The sequence below is a fragment of the Delphinapterus leucas genome, chromosome 2 (assembly GCF_059928025.1).
Source record: "Delphinapterus leucas isolate spDelLeu-1000000601 "Yukka" chromosome 2, BTC_Dleu_Yukka2, whole genome shotgun sequence".
In the NCBI taxonomy this organism is placed as follows: domain Eukaryota; kingdom Metazoa; phylum Chordata; class Mammalia; order Artiodactyla; family Monodontidae; genus Delphinapterus; species Delphinapterus leucas.
The window spans coordinates 63892462-63910915 of record NC_143130.1 but is presented as its reverse complement, the minus strand read 5'-3'; the positions used below and the strand labels follow the sequence as shown (position 1 = coordinate 63910915).

The 18454-nt window shown below is 41.3% G+C and overlaps 1 protein-coding gene across 5 annotated transcripts in view; it reads right to left on the bottom strand.

Moving 5' to 3' along the window:
• Positions 1–1193: 1193 nt before the first annotated feature.
• MAN2C1 (mannosidase alpha class 2C member 1) overlaps positions 1194–18454 on the bottom strand; it is a 74255-nt gene continuing 56994 nt past the window's right edge. For all 5 annotated transcript variants that reach the window (XM_089906976.1, XM_089906977.1, XM_089906978.1 and 2 more), the window contains one exon: positions 1194–18454. This exon is cut by the window's right edge and continues 27004 nt beyond it. The gene's annotated coding sequence lies outside the window, so the exon portion shown is untranslated.

Below are 18454 nucleotides of genomic sequence, written 5' to 3'. Positions count from 1 at the left end.
AAGGAGAAGAGAGAGAGAAAGGACCCTAGAAAATATTTGAAGAGATTACAGTCAAAAACTTCCTTAACGTGGGAAAGGAAATATCCACCCACGTCCAGGAAGTGCAGACAGTCCCATACAGGATAAACCCAAGGAGAAACACACTGAGACACATAGTAATCAAACTGGCAAAAATTAAAGACAAAGAAAAATTATTGAAAGCAGCAAGGGAAAAATGACAAATAACATACCAGGGAACTCCCATAAGGTTAACAGATGATTTCTCAGCAGAAACTCTGCAAGCCAGAAGGGAGTGGCATGACATATTTAAAGTGATGAAAGGGAAGAACCTAAAACCAAGATTACTCTGCTCAGCAAGGATCTTATTCAGATTCGATGGAGAAATCAAAAACTTTACAGACAAGCAAAAGCTAAGAAAATTCAGCACCACCAAACCAGCTCTACAACAAATGCTAAAGGAACTTCTCTAAGTGGGAAACACAAGAGAAGAAAAAGACCTACAAAAACAAACCCAAAACAATTAAGAAAATGGTAATAGGAACATATATATTGATAATTACCTTAAACGTGAATGGATTAAATGCTCTACCCAAAAGACACAGGCTTGCTGAATGCATACAAAAACAAGACCCATATATATGCTGTCTACAAGAGACCCACTTCAGATCTAGGGACACATACAGACTGAAAGTGAGGGGATGGGAAAAGATATTCCATGCAAATGGAAATCAAAAGAAAGCTGGAGTAGCAATACTCATATCAGATAAAATAGATTTTAAAATGAAGAATGTTACAAGAGACAGGAAGGACACTACATAATGATCAAGGGATCAATCCAAGAAGAAGATATAACAATTATGAATATATGTGCACCCAACATAGGAGCACCTCAATACATAAGGCAGCTGCTAACAGCTCTAAAAGAGGAAATTGACAGTAACACAATAATAGTGGGGGACTTTAACACCTCACTTATACCAATGGACAGATCATCCAGACGGAAAATTAATAAGGAAACACAAGCTTTAAATGACACAATAGACCAGATAGATTTAATTGATATTTATAGGACATTCCATCCAAAAACAGCAGATTACACTTTCTTCTCAAGTGCACATGGAACATTCTCCAGGATAGATCACATCTTGGGTCACAAATCAAGCCTCAGTAAATTTAAGAAAATTGAAATCATATCAAGCATCTTTTCTGACCACAATGCTATGAGACTAGATATCAATTACAGGGAAAAAAACGTAAAAAACACAAACACATGGAGGCTAAGCAATACGTTACTAAATAACCAAGAGCTCACTGAAGAAACCAAAGAGGAAATCAAAAAATACCTAGAGACAAATAACAATGAAAACACGACAATCCAAAACCTATGGGATGCAGCAAAAGCAGTTCTAAGGTAGGATAGCAATACTATCCTACCTCAAGAAACAACAAATACCTCAAATAAACAATCTAACCTTACACCTAAAGGAACTAGAGAAAGAAGAACAAACAAAACCCCAAGTTAGCAGAAGGAAGGAAATCATAAAGATCAGAGCAGAAATAAATGAAATAGAGACAAAGAAAACAATAGCAGAGATCAATAAAACTAAAAGCTGGTCCTTTGAGAAGATAAACAAAATTGATAAACCATTAGCCAGACTCATCAAGAAAAAGAGAGAGAGGACTCAAATCAATAAAATTAGAAATGAAAAAGGAGAAGTTACAAAAGACACCGCAGAAATACAAAGCATCCTAAGAGACTACTACAAGCAACTCTGTGCCAATAAAATGGACAACCTGGAAGAAATGGACAAATTCTTAGAAAGGTATAACCTTCCAAGACTGAACCAGGAAGAAATAGAAAATATGAACATACCAATCACAAGTAATGAAATTGAAACTGTGATTAAAAATCTTCCAACAAACAAAAGTCCAGAACCAGATGGCTTCACAGGTGAATTCTATCAAACATTTACAGAAGAGCTAACACCCATCCTTCTCAAACTCTTTCAAAAAATTGCAGAGGAAGGAAAATTCCCAAAGTCATTCTATGAGGCCACCATCACCCTGATACCAAAACCAGACAAAAATACTATAAAAAAAGAAAACAAAAGATTAATATCACTGATGAATACAGATGCAAAAATCCTCAACAAAATACTAGCAAACAGAATCCAACAACATATTAAAAGGATCATACACCATGATCAAGTGGGATTTATCCCAGGGATGCAAGGATTCTTCAATATACGCAAATCAATCAGTGTGATACACCATATTAACAAATTGAAGAATAAAAACCATATGATCATCTCAATAGATGCAGAAAAAGCTTTTGACAAAATTCAACACCATTTATGATAAAAACTCTCCAGAAAGTGGGCATAGAGGGAACCTACCTCAACATAATAAAGGCTGTATACGACAAGCCCACAGCAAACACCATTCTCAATGGTGAAAAACTGAAAGCATTTCCTCTAAGATCAGCAACAAGACAAGGTTGCCCACTCTCGCCACTATTATTCAACATAGTTTTGGAAGTCCTAGCCACAGCAATCAGAGAAGAAAAAGAAATAAAAGGAATACAAATTGGAGAAGAAGAAGTAAAACTGTCACTGTTTGCAGATGACATGATACTATACAGAGAGAATCCTAAAGATGCCACCAGAAAACTACTATAGCTAATGAATAAAACTGGTAAAGTTGCAGGATACAAAATTAATGGACAGAAATCTCTTGCATTCCTGTACACTAATGATGAAAAATCTGAAAGAGAAATTAAGGAAACACTCCCATTTACCATTGCAACAGAAAGAAGAAACTACCTAGGAATAAACCTACCTAGGGACAAAAGACCTGTATGCAGAAAACTATAAGACACTGATGAAAGAAATTAAAGATGATACAAACAGATGGAGAGATATACCATGTTCTTGGATCGGAAGAATCAATATTGTGAAAATGACTACACTACCCAAAGCAATCTACAGATTCAATGCAATCCCTATCAAATTACCAATGGCATTTTTCACAGAGCTAGAACAAAAAATCTTAAAATTTGTATGGAGACACAAAAGACCCCAAATAGCCAAAGCAGACTTGAGGGAAAAAAACGGAGCTGGAGGAATCAGGCTCCCTGACTTCAGACTGTACTACAAAGCTACAGTAATCAAGACAATATGGTACTGGCACAAAAGCAGAAATATAGATCAATGAAACAGGATAGAAAGTCCAGAGATAAACCCACACGCCTATGGTGAACTGATCTATGACAAAGGAGGCAAGGATATACAATGGAGAAAAGACAGTCTCTTCAATAAGTGGTGCTGGGTAAACTGGACAGCTACATGTAAAAGAGTGAAATTAGAACACTCCCTAACACCATACACAAAAATAAACTCAAAATGGATTAGAGACATAAATGTAAGACCAGACACTATAAAACTCTTAGAGGAAAACATAGGAAGAACACACTTTGACATAAATCACAGCAAGATCTTTTTTCATCCATCTCCTAGAGTAATGGAAATAAAAACAAAAATAAACAAATGGGACCTAATGAAACTTAAAAGCTTTTGCACAGCAAAGGAAACTACAAACAAGACAAAAAGACAACCTCAGAATGGGAGAAAATATTTGCAAACGAATCAACGGACAAAGGATTAATCTCCAAAATATATAAACAGCTCATGCAGCTCAATATTAAAAAAAAAACGCCCCAATCCAAAAATGCGCAGAAGACCTAAATAGACATTTCTCCAAAGAAGACATACAGATGGCCAAGAAGCACATGAAAAGCTGCTCAACATCACTAATTATTAGAGAAATGCAAATTAAAACTACAGTGAGGTATCACCTCACACCTGTCAGAATGGCCATCATCAGAAAATCTACAAACAACAAATGCTGGAGAGGGTGTGGAGAAAAGGGAACCCTCTTGCACTGTTGGTGGGAATGTAAATTGATACAGCCACTATGGAGAACAGTATGGAGGTTCCTTAAAAAACTAAAAATAGAATTGCCATATGACTCAGCAATCCCACTACTGGGCATATACCCAGAGAAAACCATAATTCAAAAAGACACATGCAGGGCTTCCCTGGTGGCACAGTGGTTAAGAATCCGCCTGCCAATGCAGGGGACATGGGTTTGAGCCCTGGCCCGGGATGATCCCACATGCCACGGAGCAACTAAGCCTGTGCGCCACAACTACTGAGCCTGAGCTCTAGAGCCCACGAGCCACAACTACTGAGCCCACGTGCCACAACTACTGAAGCCTGTGCACCTAGAGCCCGTGCTCCACAACAAGAGAAGCCATGGCAATGAGAAGCCTGCACACTGCAACGAAGAGTAGCCCCTGCTCACCGCAACTAGAGAAAGCCCATGCACAGCAACGAAGACCCAACACAGCCAAAAATAAATAAATAAATAAATTTATTAAAAAAAAAAAAAAAAAGACACATGCACCCCACTGTTCATTGCAGCACTATTTACAATAGCCAGGACATGGAAGCAACCTAAATGCCCATCGACAGATGAATGGATAAATAAGATGTGGTAAATATATACAATGGAATATTACTCAGCCATAAAAAGGAACGAAATTGGGTCATTTGTAGAGACGTGGATTGATCTAGAGACTGTCATACAGAGTGAAGTAAGTCAGAAAGAGAAAAACAAATATCATATATTAACACGTATATGTGGAACCTAGAAAAATGGTACAGATGAACCAGTTTGCAGGGCAGAAATTGAGACAGAGATGTAGAGGACTAACATATGGACACCATGGGGGAAAGTGGCGGGGAGGGGGTGTGATGGGATAAACTGGGAGATTGGGATTGACATGTATACACTAATATGTATAAAATGGATAACTAATAAGGACCTGCTGTATAAAAAAATTAATTTAATTTAATTTTTAAAAAATACACCAAAAAAAAATTGGAAAATTTTCAAAATTGACGGGATGAAAAGGGAAAAACAAACTCTACTGTAACATTACCTGGCCCTTATATAAGCTGGGGAATGGAGAAAAATGGCCTGAAAATGGGTCTTTAAATTATAATACCGTCTTGCAATTGGATCTTTACTGTCACAAGATGGGAAGATGGACTGGGGTTCCCTGCGTTCAAGCGTTCATGATCCTTTACCCAGCTCTATGCAGCTCCTGTAATCAAAAGCCTGGGGAATCAGAAAACACTCCTGATGTTTTAGATGACTCCATTCTAACCTTCTGCAACTCTCAGGGGGGAAATCAAGCCCCACCTACTTCCCCGGAGCCACCTACTTCTCTGGATCCCTCTGACCAATCCCAAACTCCGCCTCGCTATGTCCCTTTACATCTTCCATTGCCCCAGGAGGGAGAGACTAGTCCCTCCAGGGTAACCTGTAGTGGAACTTCCTGTCACTCCGAATCAGGTTCAAAGTTAGCCCCTACCTCTGCCCCACAAGGCCTTTACCCCCTTCAGGACAGAGGGATTACTAGAGTGCATGTCCCCTTCTCAGTGGGAGACTTAGGAATCTGTAAGGAGATGTTTGGCAGGTTCTCAGAGAACCCTGACAATTTTAGGGATGAATTTATCAGGTTGGGGTTGACATTCTCTCTCACCTGGCAGGACATCATAGTTATTCTGGCCCACTGTCACACCCCAGATGAAAAGGAGTGTGTATACTGAGGAAGGCCAGGGAACATGGAGATGGCCTACTGGCAACCAATCTACACCACCATATTTATCAGGCAGGTGAGAACGCAATCCCAGAACACGATCCCCACTGGGACAATGAAGATCATCAAGGCCAGGGTAGGACGAGACATTATATCACTTGCCTATGAGAAGGAATGAAAAGGTGTAGGGTGAAGCCTGTAAATTACGATAAGGTCCGAGAGGTTACACAGGAAAAAGATGAAAACCTGGCAGTCTTCCTGAGCTGGGTGACAGATGCATTCAGGAAGAACACCAATACAGACCCTGAGTCCTCAGAAGGAAGGACATTCTTGGCCATGCGTTTTATCACCCAGGCTACTCCTGATATCCAGAGAAAATTACAAAAGCTTGAGGCTGGGCCCCAAACCCTGTTGTCAACCTTGGTAGAGGAGGCCTTCAAGGTCTAGAACAACCGAGACCTAACGGAGGAGGTCAATAAGGATAAGAGGCTAACAAAGAAAATGCAGCTTTAGGCTGCTCTGATCCACGCACCACCTCGAGGGGACCCTGAAGGGCCGAGAAGGCTGGACAGACCACCAAGAAGCTGCCTGGGCCCGAACCAGTGTGCCTTTTGTCAGAAAGGGGGTCACTGGGAGGGGGAATGTCCTGAGCGCCCTCTAGTGGGATGCCCGAGGGGCAACTCTGACTGGCCCCAGCTCCTTGTGAATCTCTCTGATGAGAGATTCCCACACACCGACTGAGCACCTGCCCGGCTCCAGATCCCACTCGATCGATCCTCATTACTCCAGCGGAGCCTCAGGTGACCCTTGATGTGGCAGGTAGAAGAACTAAATTTCTTGTAGACGCTGGAGCCGCCTGCTCTGCTCTGACTTGGCCAGCTGTCCCCCTCTCCAACCGAGTGTACTGGGATGGGAGTTGATGGACAGCCAAAAGTAAGGCGATTTACATCTCCCCTTGCCTGCAGAATCGGGTCCATTAATATTACTTACTCCTTTTTGTATATGCCAGAATGCCCTGTCCCTCTCCTCGGGAAAGATGTGCTAAATAAGTTAGGAGCTAGTATATTCTTAGGACAGGGTGAAGTCCAACGAGGTAGAGAATTCAAACAGAGAATGCCATCTATTAGTAGCCCCAGATGACCCACCTGCTGGTCATTATAATTCTCCTCAAAACATCCCCCAAGGTGTTAGAGAATGAGTAGATCCTGAAGTTTGGAATACATTGGTGCCAGAAAAGGCAAAACGCGTTCCCCCAATAAAAAAAAAGTTTAAGGCCTGGGGAAAAATACTCCTGGAAAAGGCAATATCCTTTAAAGCCTGAAGCCCTGAGGGGAGCCCAACTGCTGCTCAGCAAATTCCTAAAACACTGACACATTAGGCCCTACCAATCCCCTTGCAATACCGCCATCCTCCCCACTCAGAAGCCTAACGGGGACTATCTGTTTGTGCAAGACTTACGAGCTTACGAGCAGTGAATGAGGCAGCCATCCCTATTCACCCACTGGTGCCAAACCCATACACCCTCACCCATGTGCCGGGGAGCGCTCAGTATTTCTGTTTCGGACCTCACAGATGCGTTTTTCTGTATTCCCCTACATCCTTTTTGCCTTTGCGTTGGATGGATGCTGACACCCTGGAGGCTACCCAGTATACCTGGACAGTGCTTCCTCAGGGTTTTCAGGACAGCCCCCATCTTCTGGGAAACATGTTAACAAGAGAACTGAGGAAACTGGGCCTTGAGAAGGGAACTCTGCTGCAATATGTGGATGTGATTTATTGGTAAGTAGTGAGACCAAACAAGATTCAGATCAAAATACTGTTAGGGTCCCAAATTTTCTGGCAAAAAGGGGATGTAAAGTCTCTTCAACCAGGGCTCAGATCTCACAGCAACAGATTCAATATTTAGGATTTCTTTTGAGCCCAGGGGCATGAGCCCTGGCCATAGATCGAAAAACAGCAATTAGTGCATTACCATCTCCAACCACAGAGGCAACTCCGAGGCTTTCTCAGGATGGCTGAGTTCTGTTGTATCTGGATTCCAAATTATGGCCTTATAGCCAAACCTCTATATGAGGCTCTAAAGGGAGAAGAAAGGGAACCCCTTCAATGGAATAAGGACTACCAACAGGACTTTGAGACTCGAAAGTCTGAGTTGAGCAGAGCACCAGCATTGGGGCTTCCAAATCTACACAAGCCCTTCACCCTATACGTTCACAAGAGGTCAGGGACAGCACTAGGAGTCCTGACCCAAAAGCTGGGACTGGATCAGAGACCAGTGGCTTACTTTTCAAAACAACTGGATTCAGTGGCCCTGGGATGGCCAAGCTGCCTGTGGGCAGTAGCAGCCACAGCCCTGTGGGTTAATGAGGCTTCCAAACTTATCCTGGGACAACACTTAGATGTGTTAACCGCTCATGAGGTACAATCTGTGCTGAAAGTCAAGGGACATCATTGGTTGACTGGCGGAAGGTTAACAAGATATCAGGCCCTCCTAATGGGTACCCCTGACATTCCCTTAAAGGTATGCCAAACCCTGAAGAACCCAGCAACTCTGTTTCCAGTGGTCGAGAGTGGAGACTCAGTGCATCTGTGTATTGAGACCATAGAACAAACTTACTCCAGCACGTCTGATCTTCTAGATGAGCCTGTTGACAGCCCTGAGGTCGAATGGTTTACTGATGGGAGCAGTTTTGTAGAAATGGAAACCTGAAAGGCGGGGTATGCCATAGTTAGTCTAGATGAAGTTATAGAAGCCAAGGCCCTGCCACCCCAGACGTCAGCCCAGAAGGTTGAACTAATTGCATTAATGAGAGCTTTGCAATTAGGGAAGGATAAGAAATTAAATATTTTTACTGACTCTAATTATGGGTTCCATGTGCTACAGGCTCATGCTGCCATTTGGAAAGAAAGGGGAATGTTAACCCCTAGAAATTCCCCCATAAAACATAAAGATTTGATTCTGGCTCTTTTAGAAGCAGTGCAGCTCCCGACCCAGGTAGCAGTAGCCCACTGTAGGGTCCATCAGAGGGGTGGATTTTCTGTGAGCCAAGGGAAGAGCAAAGCTGATCAAATTGCAAAACAGGCAGCTTGATTTCAGGAACCTGAACAAATTATGGCCCCCTGAACTCCCTAGCCTTCCCCAGTATTCCCCACAGGAACAAGAAAATGCTGAGAAATGGGACTATGAGAAAGGAAGCACTGGCTGGTATAAAAAGGAGGATAAAGTTCGAATCCTACTGGCCCGACAGTGGAAACTCACTAAGAGTTTACATGATGCCACCTACTATGGGAGGGATGTACTATGGGACTTGATGCAAAAGGCTTTTTCAGGGAAGGGGCTTAAAAGAACAGTAAAACAAGTAACACTTGCCTGTGATTTATGTGCCTGTAATAACCCACAGACCCATCCAATCCCCCCTTCGTTACTCAGGCCAATTCAATGCCGAGGGACATAGCCGGGGGAAGACTGGCAGTTAGATTTCACCCAATGTCCCCACGATGAGGATATAAATATCTTCTGGTGTTTGTTGATACTTTCACAGGATGGGTTGAAGCCTTCCCCTACCCGATCTGAAAAGGTTATGGAAGTCTCTATGTCCCTTTTAAAAGAAATAATTCCTTGGTTTGGACTTCCAAAGTCCCTGCAGAGTGATAACAGCCCCTTTATAACCATAATCACACAGGGGTTCACAGTGGCCCTAGGGATAGATTACAAGCTACACACCTCTTGGCACCCCCAGTGCCAAGGAAAGGTAGAGAAAGGGAAGGTAGAGAAAATGAACCACACTTTAAAGAAAACCTTAGCAAAGCTCTGCCAAGACACTCATGAACCCTGGACCAGCTTGCTTCCTACTGCACCCCTCAGGGTCCGTGTAGCCCCCAGGAGTGGTCTGAGGCTTAAGCCATTTGAAACGACCTATGGGGGGCCTATTCTTACTACTGACATTGTACTGGGTGAGGAAGTAAACCAGGCCCTGAGATATACTATTAACCTAGGACAAGTTCAGAAGGCAATCCAGGACTGTGACCACAAAGCACGGCCAGCTCCCACTAAAAATACAGAGGAAGGAGCAGTTCCTTCACAAATAAACCCCAGGGACCAAGTGCGTAAAACCTGGAAAGTTGGATCCCCGAAGACCAACTATTGCCAAAATGGAAGGTCCCCTGTAAAGTAACTTTAGGCACTCCCACTGCTGTCAAACTCAAAGGATATCTAGTTGGGTACATTTGTCCACACTAAAGCTTTTACCTCCAGAAGCCCCTCAGGTCACAACAGAAGAACAATACACCTGTGAGCCAGTGGAAGATCTGAGGTATCTATTCAAAAGTCAGGCACCATTGACAGCTAGTCTGTGTGATAACTAATACTTTCGGCTGCACCTGGATCAATGCGACAGGACAGGTAGAAGTTAATATTAAGGAAATATATGCCCGAGCAAAGTGGCTTCACAATTTTGGCAGGGGTGATACCGCCTCAGCTGTCTGGTCAACAGTTAAGGAAGCCCTCCCAAAGTTAACCTGGTTCCTTCCCTTTCTAGGCCCTTTAATGGCTATTGTTGTTCTTGCCCTTTTTAGCCCTTGTTTGTTTAATCTTCTGGTTAAGGTTGTGTCTTTCAGGCTCCAACAGTCTGAAGTAAGGCTCATGACGGCTCAAGGCATTCAACCCATTCCAGCGGAGAGTGGCCCAGGTCCCTACAAGTCCTTGAAACAATCAGCGAGGGACTTCTACACCTCTAGGGTAGGCTAGGGTCTGCAGCCCATCCAGGAGGAAGAGTTTCAGAAGAAGAGACCTTCAGCCCCTTACCCCTTAAGAAAAAAGGTGTAGAGTCTCTTGGGGGAAATGAGACAGGCTGGGACCCGGGACCCTTTGCTGCAGTGCCACAGTGCTGCAGTGCTTGCACCTGGTCAAACATCACCTTGAGCAACAAAATACAAAGAAACTATAAGGGACTAAAAATAACTGTGTGCATGTGCAGTTGGGGCAAATTCTGGACAACAAGATACAAAGAGACCAAAAAGCCCAACTGGCTCTCCTAAAGAGCCAGGGGCAAAGGCAGGGTACTGCGCGTGCCCCCAGCACACAGCACCACCTAAGGGGCGGGCACACCATCTAAGCCACCCCACCGGCCTGAACCCTGGACACACCCCTACCCTCACCCCATATAAGGAATCAGCTCACACCACCTTGAGGGAGGGAGCTAGCAAGGGAAACTGTTACTTGTTCTTGCTCCCCTCTGCTACAGCAGAGGCCCCAATAAAGCCTTACTTGAATTTCTTGTCTGTCCTCTAATCAATTTCTATTGATTAAGGAGGACAAGAACCCTGGTCTGTAACATATGTATAACTGAGTCACTTTGCTGTACATAAGAAATTAACACAACATTTTAAATCAACTATGCTTCAATAAAATTTTTTAAAAAAAGAATTACCCCTAGGCACTCAGTGAACATTGAAGAATCTTGTAATAGCATGGAAGATCCAGATCATGGATATGAGTCTGACTGCAATTTAGTGATGACGTACTCGTCATTCCACTTCCTTTCGCCCTCATGTGGAAAAAGGAGCTGGGATTGCAGCAAGCAGCATGAAGCAGAAGGGAGAGAAGGTGGGGGAAAGTGACAACTTATCTCTCCGTACTTATGCAGACCTATGTGGAAGATACAGAGACTTGTACTCACGTTATTCATGCAGCTGCTGCCTCTGGGCCCTCCCAGCCCATGCATGGTCTCTCCTGCTGCCCTTGACTTCCATGTCTCCTTCCCCTGAAGCCCGGTCACTGTCTCAGCTGCTCCCTCATAGTTGGTTATTTTTTATTTGTAGCAGTGGGCATGTATGGGGAGGGGAGGATGTTTTTCCCAACCTCAGATACTGAGGTAGGAGATAGATGGGCCCCTGGGCTGGACAGCTGGTGTTTGTCAAGTGGAGTAAAATGGAAGCTTTGTTCTCACCCAGACACTCCAAGGACAAAGCTAGTGGCAGAAGCTGAGCTCTGTTGAAGTAAAGAGATAAGATGACCGCTCCTGAGGTCAAGGAAAACTTCCCTGTCTGCACATGCACAGGAAGGCTCCTTGGTGGTCAAAAAGGGAGGGGGCGCCACCCCATAATAAGTGTGGACATACCCCCACAGGCCTCTGCAATGGAATCCATCTTAGCAAAAAGTTGTGCACGCAAGTTGGGAAGGGTCCTAGGACCAGTCAGGTGTGAAAAAGGAAATAAGATAATTGGCCAAAGGTAAACAAACACTCAGAAGAACTGCCCTATTTAAGTGATTTGAATCACCTCTTTACTGCGCTCCTCCTCATTAGGAAGGACGCCCATACCCTTTCTCTTCAGGTGTGTATTTCTGCCTGCTTCTTAAATGAACAAACTGTTTCTCTGTGTGCTCTCCCACTTGTGCTGTGTCTCTAATAATAAACTTTGTACCTGTTCTTACAGTTTGTGCCTCGCTGAAACATTCTTGCTTTCAATGGGGTAAGAGCCAGGGGAACTTTGCTTGTAGCGTCTAGCCTCTGGTGGGCTACTGGCTAGGATTCCTGGTTTTCATCCAGGCTACCCAGGTTCAATTCCTGGGCAGGGAACTAAGATCTCTCTTCAGCACCACTCACTGCTGTCTCTCCGAGATCAGTACCAACTGTCTTCACATTGTTAACTCCACATCCTCTTCTCTAATAAAACAAGCCAGTCAGGCATGGTTAAAAAAAAAGAGAGAGAGAAAAGAAAAAAGAAACACCTCCAGAGATTCCAGATATTGGAATCAACAGACACAGACTAAAAAATAACCATGCTTACTATGTTCAAGGAGATAAAAGACTGAGAAAACTTCAAAAACTACAAAACTACAAAAGAAAATGGCACACCAGATTGGAAAAAAATTTGAAGTAGAAAAGCACAATAATTAATAACCCCATAGATGGTTTTCATAGTCAAGTAGACAAAAATGAAGAGAGAATTAGTGAGCTGGTAGATAGGTCAGAAGAAAATACTCGAATTAAACATGAAGAGACAAAAGAATAAAATATGCAGAAGGGAGAGTAGCAGATACAGAGGATACACTGAGTAGATCAAATATGCCTTCAGTTGGAGTCAAAGAAGGGAAAGAGGTAATGAGGTTGAAGCAATATTTTAAAAATAATGACTGAGAATGTTTTTCAAATAATGAAGTCGTACAAATTCCAAGCAGGATAAATAAAATTAATTATACACCTAGCTAAATTATGGTAAAACATCAGAAAATCAAAGACACATTTTTTTAAATCTTAGAAGAATTTGAGGGAAAAAGTCAGCTTGCCTTCAAAGGAGCAAGAATGAGGTTGAAAGCTGACTTCTCAACAGAAACAGCAGGAACCAGAAGACCATAGAATGACACCTTCAATGGGCTAAAAGAAAATGACTGCAGCTTCACATTCAAGACATAGCAAAAATATATGTCAGAAAAGGAGGCAAGATGAAGATACTTGCAGACATATAAAAACTGAGATAATGTGTCACTAGCAGACCTAAGAGGTACTTTCAGGCAGAAGGAAACCTATCCAAGTTGAAGGTCAGGTATGGAATAGGAAATAAAGAGATAGATAGACAGATGTAAAGATTTATTTATAAATTCACACACATGTGCATCTAAATGAATATTTTTACCCCATTTTAATGAAAATTTTCTATCTATATAGAAGAAAATATAATAACCCCATTATTCATCTTCAATAATTATTGACATATAGACATTCCTGCTTCCTCTATACTCTCCACACTCTTTTTACACTGGATTATTTTAATCAAACCCTAAACTTCATATAACATCACCTATAGATAATTCAGTTTGTATATCTTCAAGATAGGATTTTTTTTTAACAAAAGCCTGGGACTATTATGAGACCTGAAAAGTAAAGTGAATAATAATTCCTTAAAATCATCAAATGTCCAGTCAGTCCACCATTCAAAGTCCAATTTTTGTCTTTTTTTTCAGATGGATGTTCAAATGAAGAGTCTTAAAATACCATTTTATTATATTTGACTAATGTGTTTCTTGTGTCTGTTTTTCAAAAATTAATTTAAAAATTTTAAAAAACCCTCTTTTTGTTTTAAAATTTTCAAATATGAACAAAAGGAAGGAAATAGTATAATGGACCTAGTGGGAGCTAGGATGGGTAAAAGGACCCTGACCTCCGAATGTTGGAGATTATTTTTTTTCTTTTGGCCATGCCATGCAGCTTACTTCCCTGACCAGGGACTTAACCTGGGCCCTTGGCAGTGAAATCACAGAGTCCTAACCACTGGACCACCAGGGAATTCCTGGAGATCTTTTATGATTGCTGATTGCTGCTTCTGACCACAGAGGTGCAGAAAGAGAAGTGGGTAGCCATTGTTGTTGCACCTCCCCCCATTGTTGCAACCCCACCCCATCTGATGAAGTGACTTCCAAGAGATACAGAAGGCTAGCACCATTTTCACTCTCTTCATTTTTCATTTTTCCCCTTTTAGGAGCCAGACATTCAAAAACAACTAGAAAACTAGGCTGCTCAAAAACAACTGCATATACGGGGAAAATTAGAAAGTTACTATGTATGCCCAAGGAAAGGCTCAGAAAAGACCTAAGAAGACATTAAATGTATACCTCAGGCTGATCCTCAGCACAGAGACAGACTACATCAATTTTTTAAAAAACCATACACACAATAAAGAAAATCAAAAACAAAAAACAGCCCTGAGGAAGGGAAAGAATCCGATTTCCAGAGTTACCACATTATTAGATTCAAATGTCCAGTGTTCAACAACAAAAAAATTGCAATGCATAAAAAGAAACTGGAAAGTATGACCCATTCAAAGGAGAAAAAAGAACTCAACAGAAACTATCTCTAAGAAAGACATAATGGCAAATATACTAGACAAAGACTTTAAAACAACTGTCTTAAAGATGCTCAAAGAACAAAGGAAGATGGGAGAAAGTCAAGAAAATGATGTGTGAATAAAATGGAAATATCCATAAAGAGATAGAAAACCTAAAAAGGAGCCAAGAAGAAATTCTGGAGCTGTAAGTAAAAAAACCGAAATGAAAAATTCACTACAGCGATTCAAAGGCAGATTTGAACAGGCAGAAGAAAAAACTTGTGAACTTGAAGATAGGACAAAGGAAATTATCAAGGCTGAGGAACAGAAAGAAAAAAATATGAAGAAAAGTGAACATAGCCCAAAGGACCCATGAGATACCATCAAGTGGATATCATATATATTGTGGGAGTCACAGAAGAAGAAGAGGGAGGCAAAACAGCCAAGAGAATATTTGGAGAAATAATGACTGAAAGCTTCACAAATTTGATGAAAGACATGAATATAAGTGTCCACGAAGCTCAATGAACTCCAAGTAAGATGAACTCAAAGAAGACCCACATGGAGACACATTATAACCAAATTTCAAAAGACAAAGTGAATCCTGAAAACTGCAAAAGAGATGCAAATAAATACATGGGATTCTCAAAAAGATTCTCATCAGAAAAATTGGAGCCAATGGGCTTCCCTGGTGGCACAGTTGTTAAGAATCCGCCTGGCAATGCAGGGGACACGGGTTGGAGCCCTGGTCTGGGAAGATCCCACATGCCACGGAGCAACTAAGCCCCGTGTGCCATAACTACTGAGCCTGTGCTTTAGAGCCTGTGAGCCACAACTACTGAGCTGCGTGCTGCAGCTAATGAGGCCTACCTGTCTAGAGCCTGTGCTCCACACAAGAGAAGCCACCACAATGAGAAGCCTGAGCATTGCAACAAAGAGTAGCTCCTGCTCGCCGCAACTAGAGAAAGCGCACGTGCAGCAACAAAGACCCAACGTAGCCAAAAATTAAAAAATAAAATAAAGTAATTAAATAATTTTTTAAAAAAAAGAAGAATTGGAGCCAAAGAAGACAGTCGGCCAATATACTCAAAGTGCTAAAAGAAAAAAAAAAAGAACTGTCGATGAAGAATCCTATATCCACAAAAATGGTCCTTCAAAAGGGAGGGAGAGGGAGTTCCCTGGTGGTCTAGTGGTTAGGATTCTGGGCTTTCACTACCGTGGCCCAGGTTCAATTCCTGGTTGGGGAACTGAGATCCTGCAAGCTGTGCAGCACAGCAGAAAAAAGAGAGGAAAAAAAAAAAGGGAGGGACAAATCATGACAATCCCAGATAAACAAAAGCTGAGGGAGTTTGTGACTGCTAGACCTGGCTTGCTCAAGAAATGCTCAAGAGAGTCCTGCAAAGTGAAATGAAAAGACACTAGACAGTAACTCAAAGCCATATGGATAAATAAAGATCACAATATAAGTAAATATATAGGCAATTATAAAACCTAGTATTATTGTAACAGTGGTTTGCAACTGCACTTCTTGTTTTGTACAAGATTTAAGAGACTAATGTATTTAAAAGAATTATTAGCTTTTTGTTTTGGGGCACACAATGTACACAGATGTCATTTTGTGACAACAACCAAAAGAGGTAGGGACAGAGCTGTAAAAGAAAAGAGATTTTGGGCTTCCCTGGTGGCGCAGTGGTTAAGAATCCACCTGCCAATGCAGGGGACACGGGTTCAAGCCCTGGTCTGGGAAGATCCCACACGCTGCAGAGCAACTAAGTCCATGCACCACGACTACTGAGCCTGCACTCTAGAGGCCATGCTCGGCAACAAGAGAAGCCACTGCAGTGAGAAGCCTGCATACCACAAGAAAGAGTAGCCACAACTAGAGAAAGCCCACACACAGCAACGAAGACCCAGCACAGCCAAAAATAAATAAAATAATTTTTTTAAAAAATAGAGATTTTGCATGTTATTGAGGTTAACCTTGTACAAATTCAAGTTACAGTGTTATAACTTTATGATGTTAAATATAATCCCCATGGTAGTCACAAAGAAAATAGCTAAAGTATATACACAAAAGGAAATGAGAAAGGAATTTAAACATTTCGCTCCAAAATTTGACTAAAGAACAAAAGACAGGAATTCAGGAAATGAGGGACAAAAAGGCTTAGGGCATATAGAAAACAAATAACACAATAACAGAAGTAAGTCCCTCCTTATCAGTAATTACTTTAAATGTAAGTAGATTAAATTCTCCAGTGAAAAGACAGATTGGAAGATTGGGAAAAAAACACACGGCCCAATTATACAAGGGACTCACTTGAAATTCAAAGACACAAACAGGTTGAAAGTAAAAAGATGGAAAAAGATATTCTGTGCAAATAGTAAACAAAAGAGAGCAGGACTGGCTATACAAATATCAGACAAAATAGACTTTAAATAAAACAAGTTTACAAGAAGCAAAGAAGGACATTATATGTTAATAAAACATTCAATACAGCGAAAAGATATAAAAATTATAAAAATTTATGGGACTTCCCTGGTGGTCCAGGGATTAAGAATCTGCCTTCCAATGCAAGGGACACGGGTTCAATCTCTGGTCAGGGAACTAAGATCCCACATGCCGTGGGGCAACTAAGTCCATGCACTGCAACTACTGAGCCCATGCATCACAACTAGAGAGCCCACGTGCTGCAACTACTGAGCCTGCGTGCTCTAGAGCCTGTGAGCCACAACTAGAGAGACGCCTGTGCACCACAATGAAGAGCCCACGTGCCACAACTAAGACCCAATGCAGCCAAAAATAAATAAATAAATATTTAAAAAAATATAAAACAAGAAAAATGGACTTCCCTGGCAATCCAGTGTTAAGACTCCAAGCTTCCACTGGAACTAAGATCCCACATGCCATGCAGCCAGAAAACAAAAAACAAAAACAAACAAACAAGAAAGATCTCAAATCAATAACCTAACTTTACAACGTAAGAAACTAGAAAAAGAACAAACTAAATAGAAGGAAGGAAAGGAAGGAAAAGAAAAGGAAAGAAAAGAAAAATAAAGATGGAGCAGAAATAACTGAAATACACTAGTTCCAGGTCTGGAGTTTTGCCCAAGATCACAGAATTCAGTGGGTGATATAATTAGGACCAGAATCTAATTTCAACTAGATTTTTTTCTAGGGAAAAATATATTTTTTAACTTTTTATTTTATATTGGAGTATAGTTGATTAACAATGTTTTGATAGTTTCAGGTGTACAGCAAAGTGATTCAGTTATACATATACTTGCGTCTATTCTTTTTCAAATTCTTTTCCCATGTAGGTTGCTACGTAATATTGAGCAGAGCTCCCTGTGCTATACAGTAGGTCTTTGTTGGTTATCCATTTTAAATATAGCAGCGTGTACGTGTCAATCCCAAACTCCCTAACTATCCCTTCCCCTGACCCTTCCCTGCTGTTAAAATAACTGAAATACAGATTAGAAAAACAATAGAGAAAAATCGATGAAACCAAAAAGTTGATTCCTCAAAATAATCAACAAAATTGACAAACCTTTAGCTAGTGGACTAAGAAAAAAAGACTCAAATTACTAAAATTGGAAATGAAAGTGGTGACATTACTAATTCTGCAGAAATAAAAAAGATTATAAAGCTATTATGAAAAATTGTATGCCAAAAAATTGGATAACCTAGATGAAATGGAAAATTTCCTAGAAACACAAAACCTACCAAGATTAAATCATTAAGAAATAGAAAATCTGAACAGACCTACAACTAGTAAGGGGATTGAATCAGGAATCAAAAATCTACCAACAAAGAAAAGCCTTGGACCTGATGGATTCACTGGTGAATGCTCCCAAACATGTAAAGAAGAACTAATGCCAATCTTTCTCAAACTTTTCCAAAAGATTGAACAGGAGGGATACTTCCTAACTCATTCTGAGGCCAGCATTACCCTGATACAAAAGACA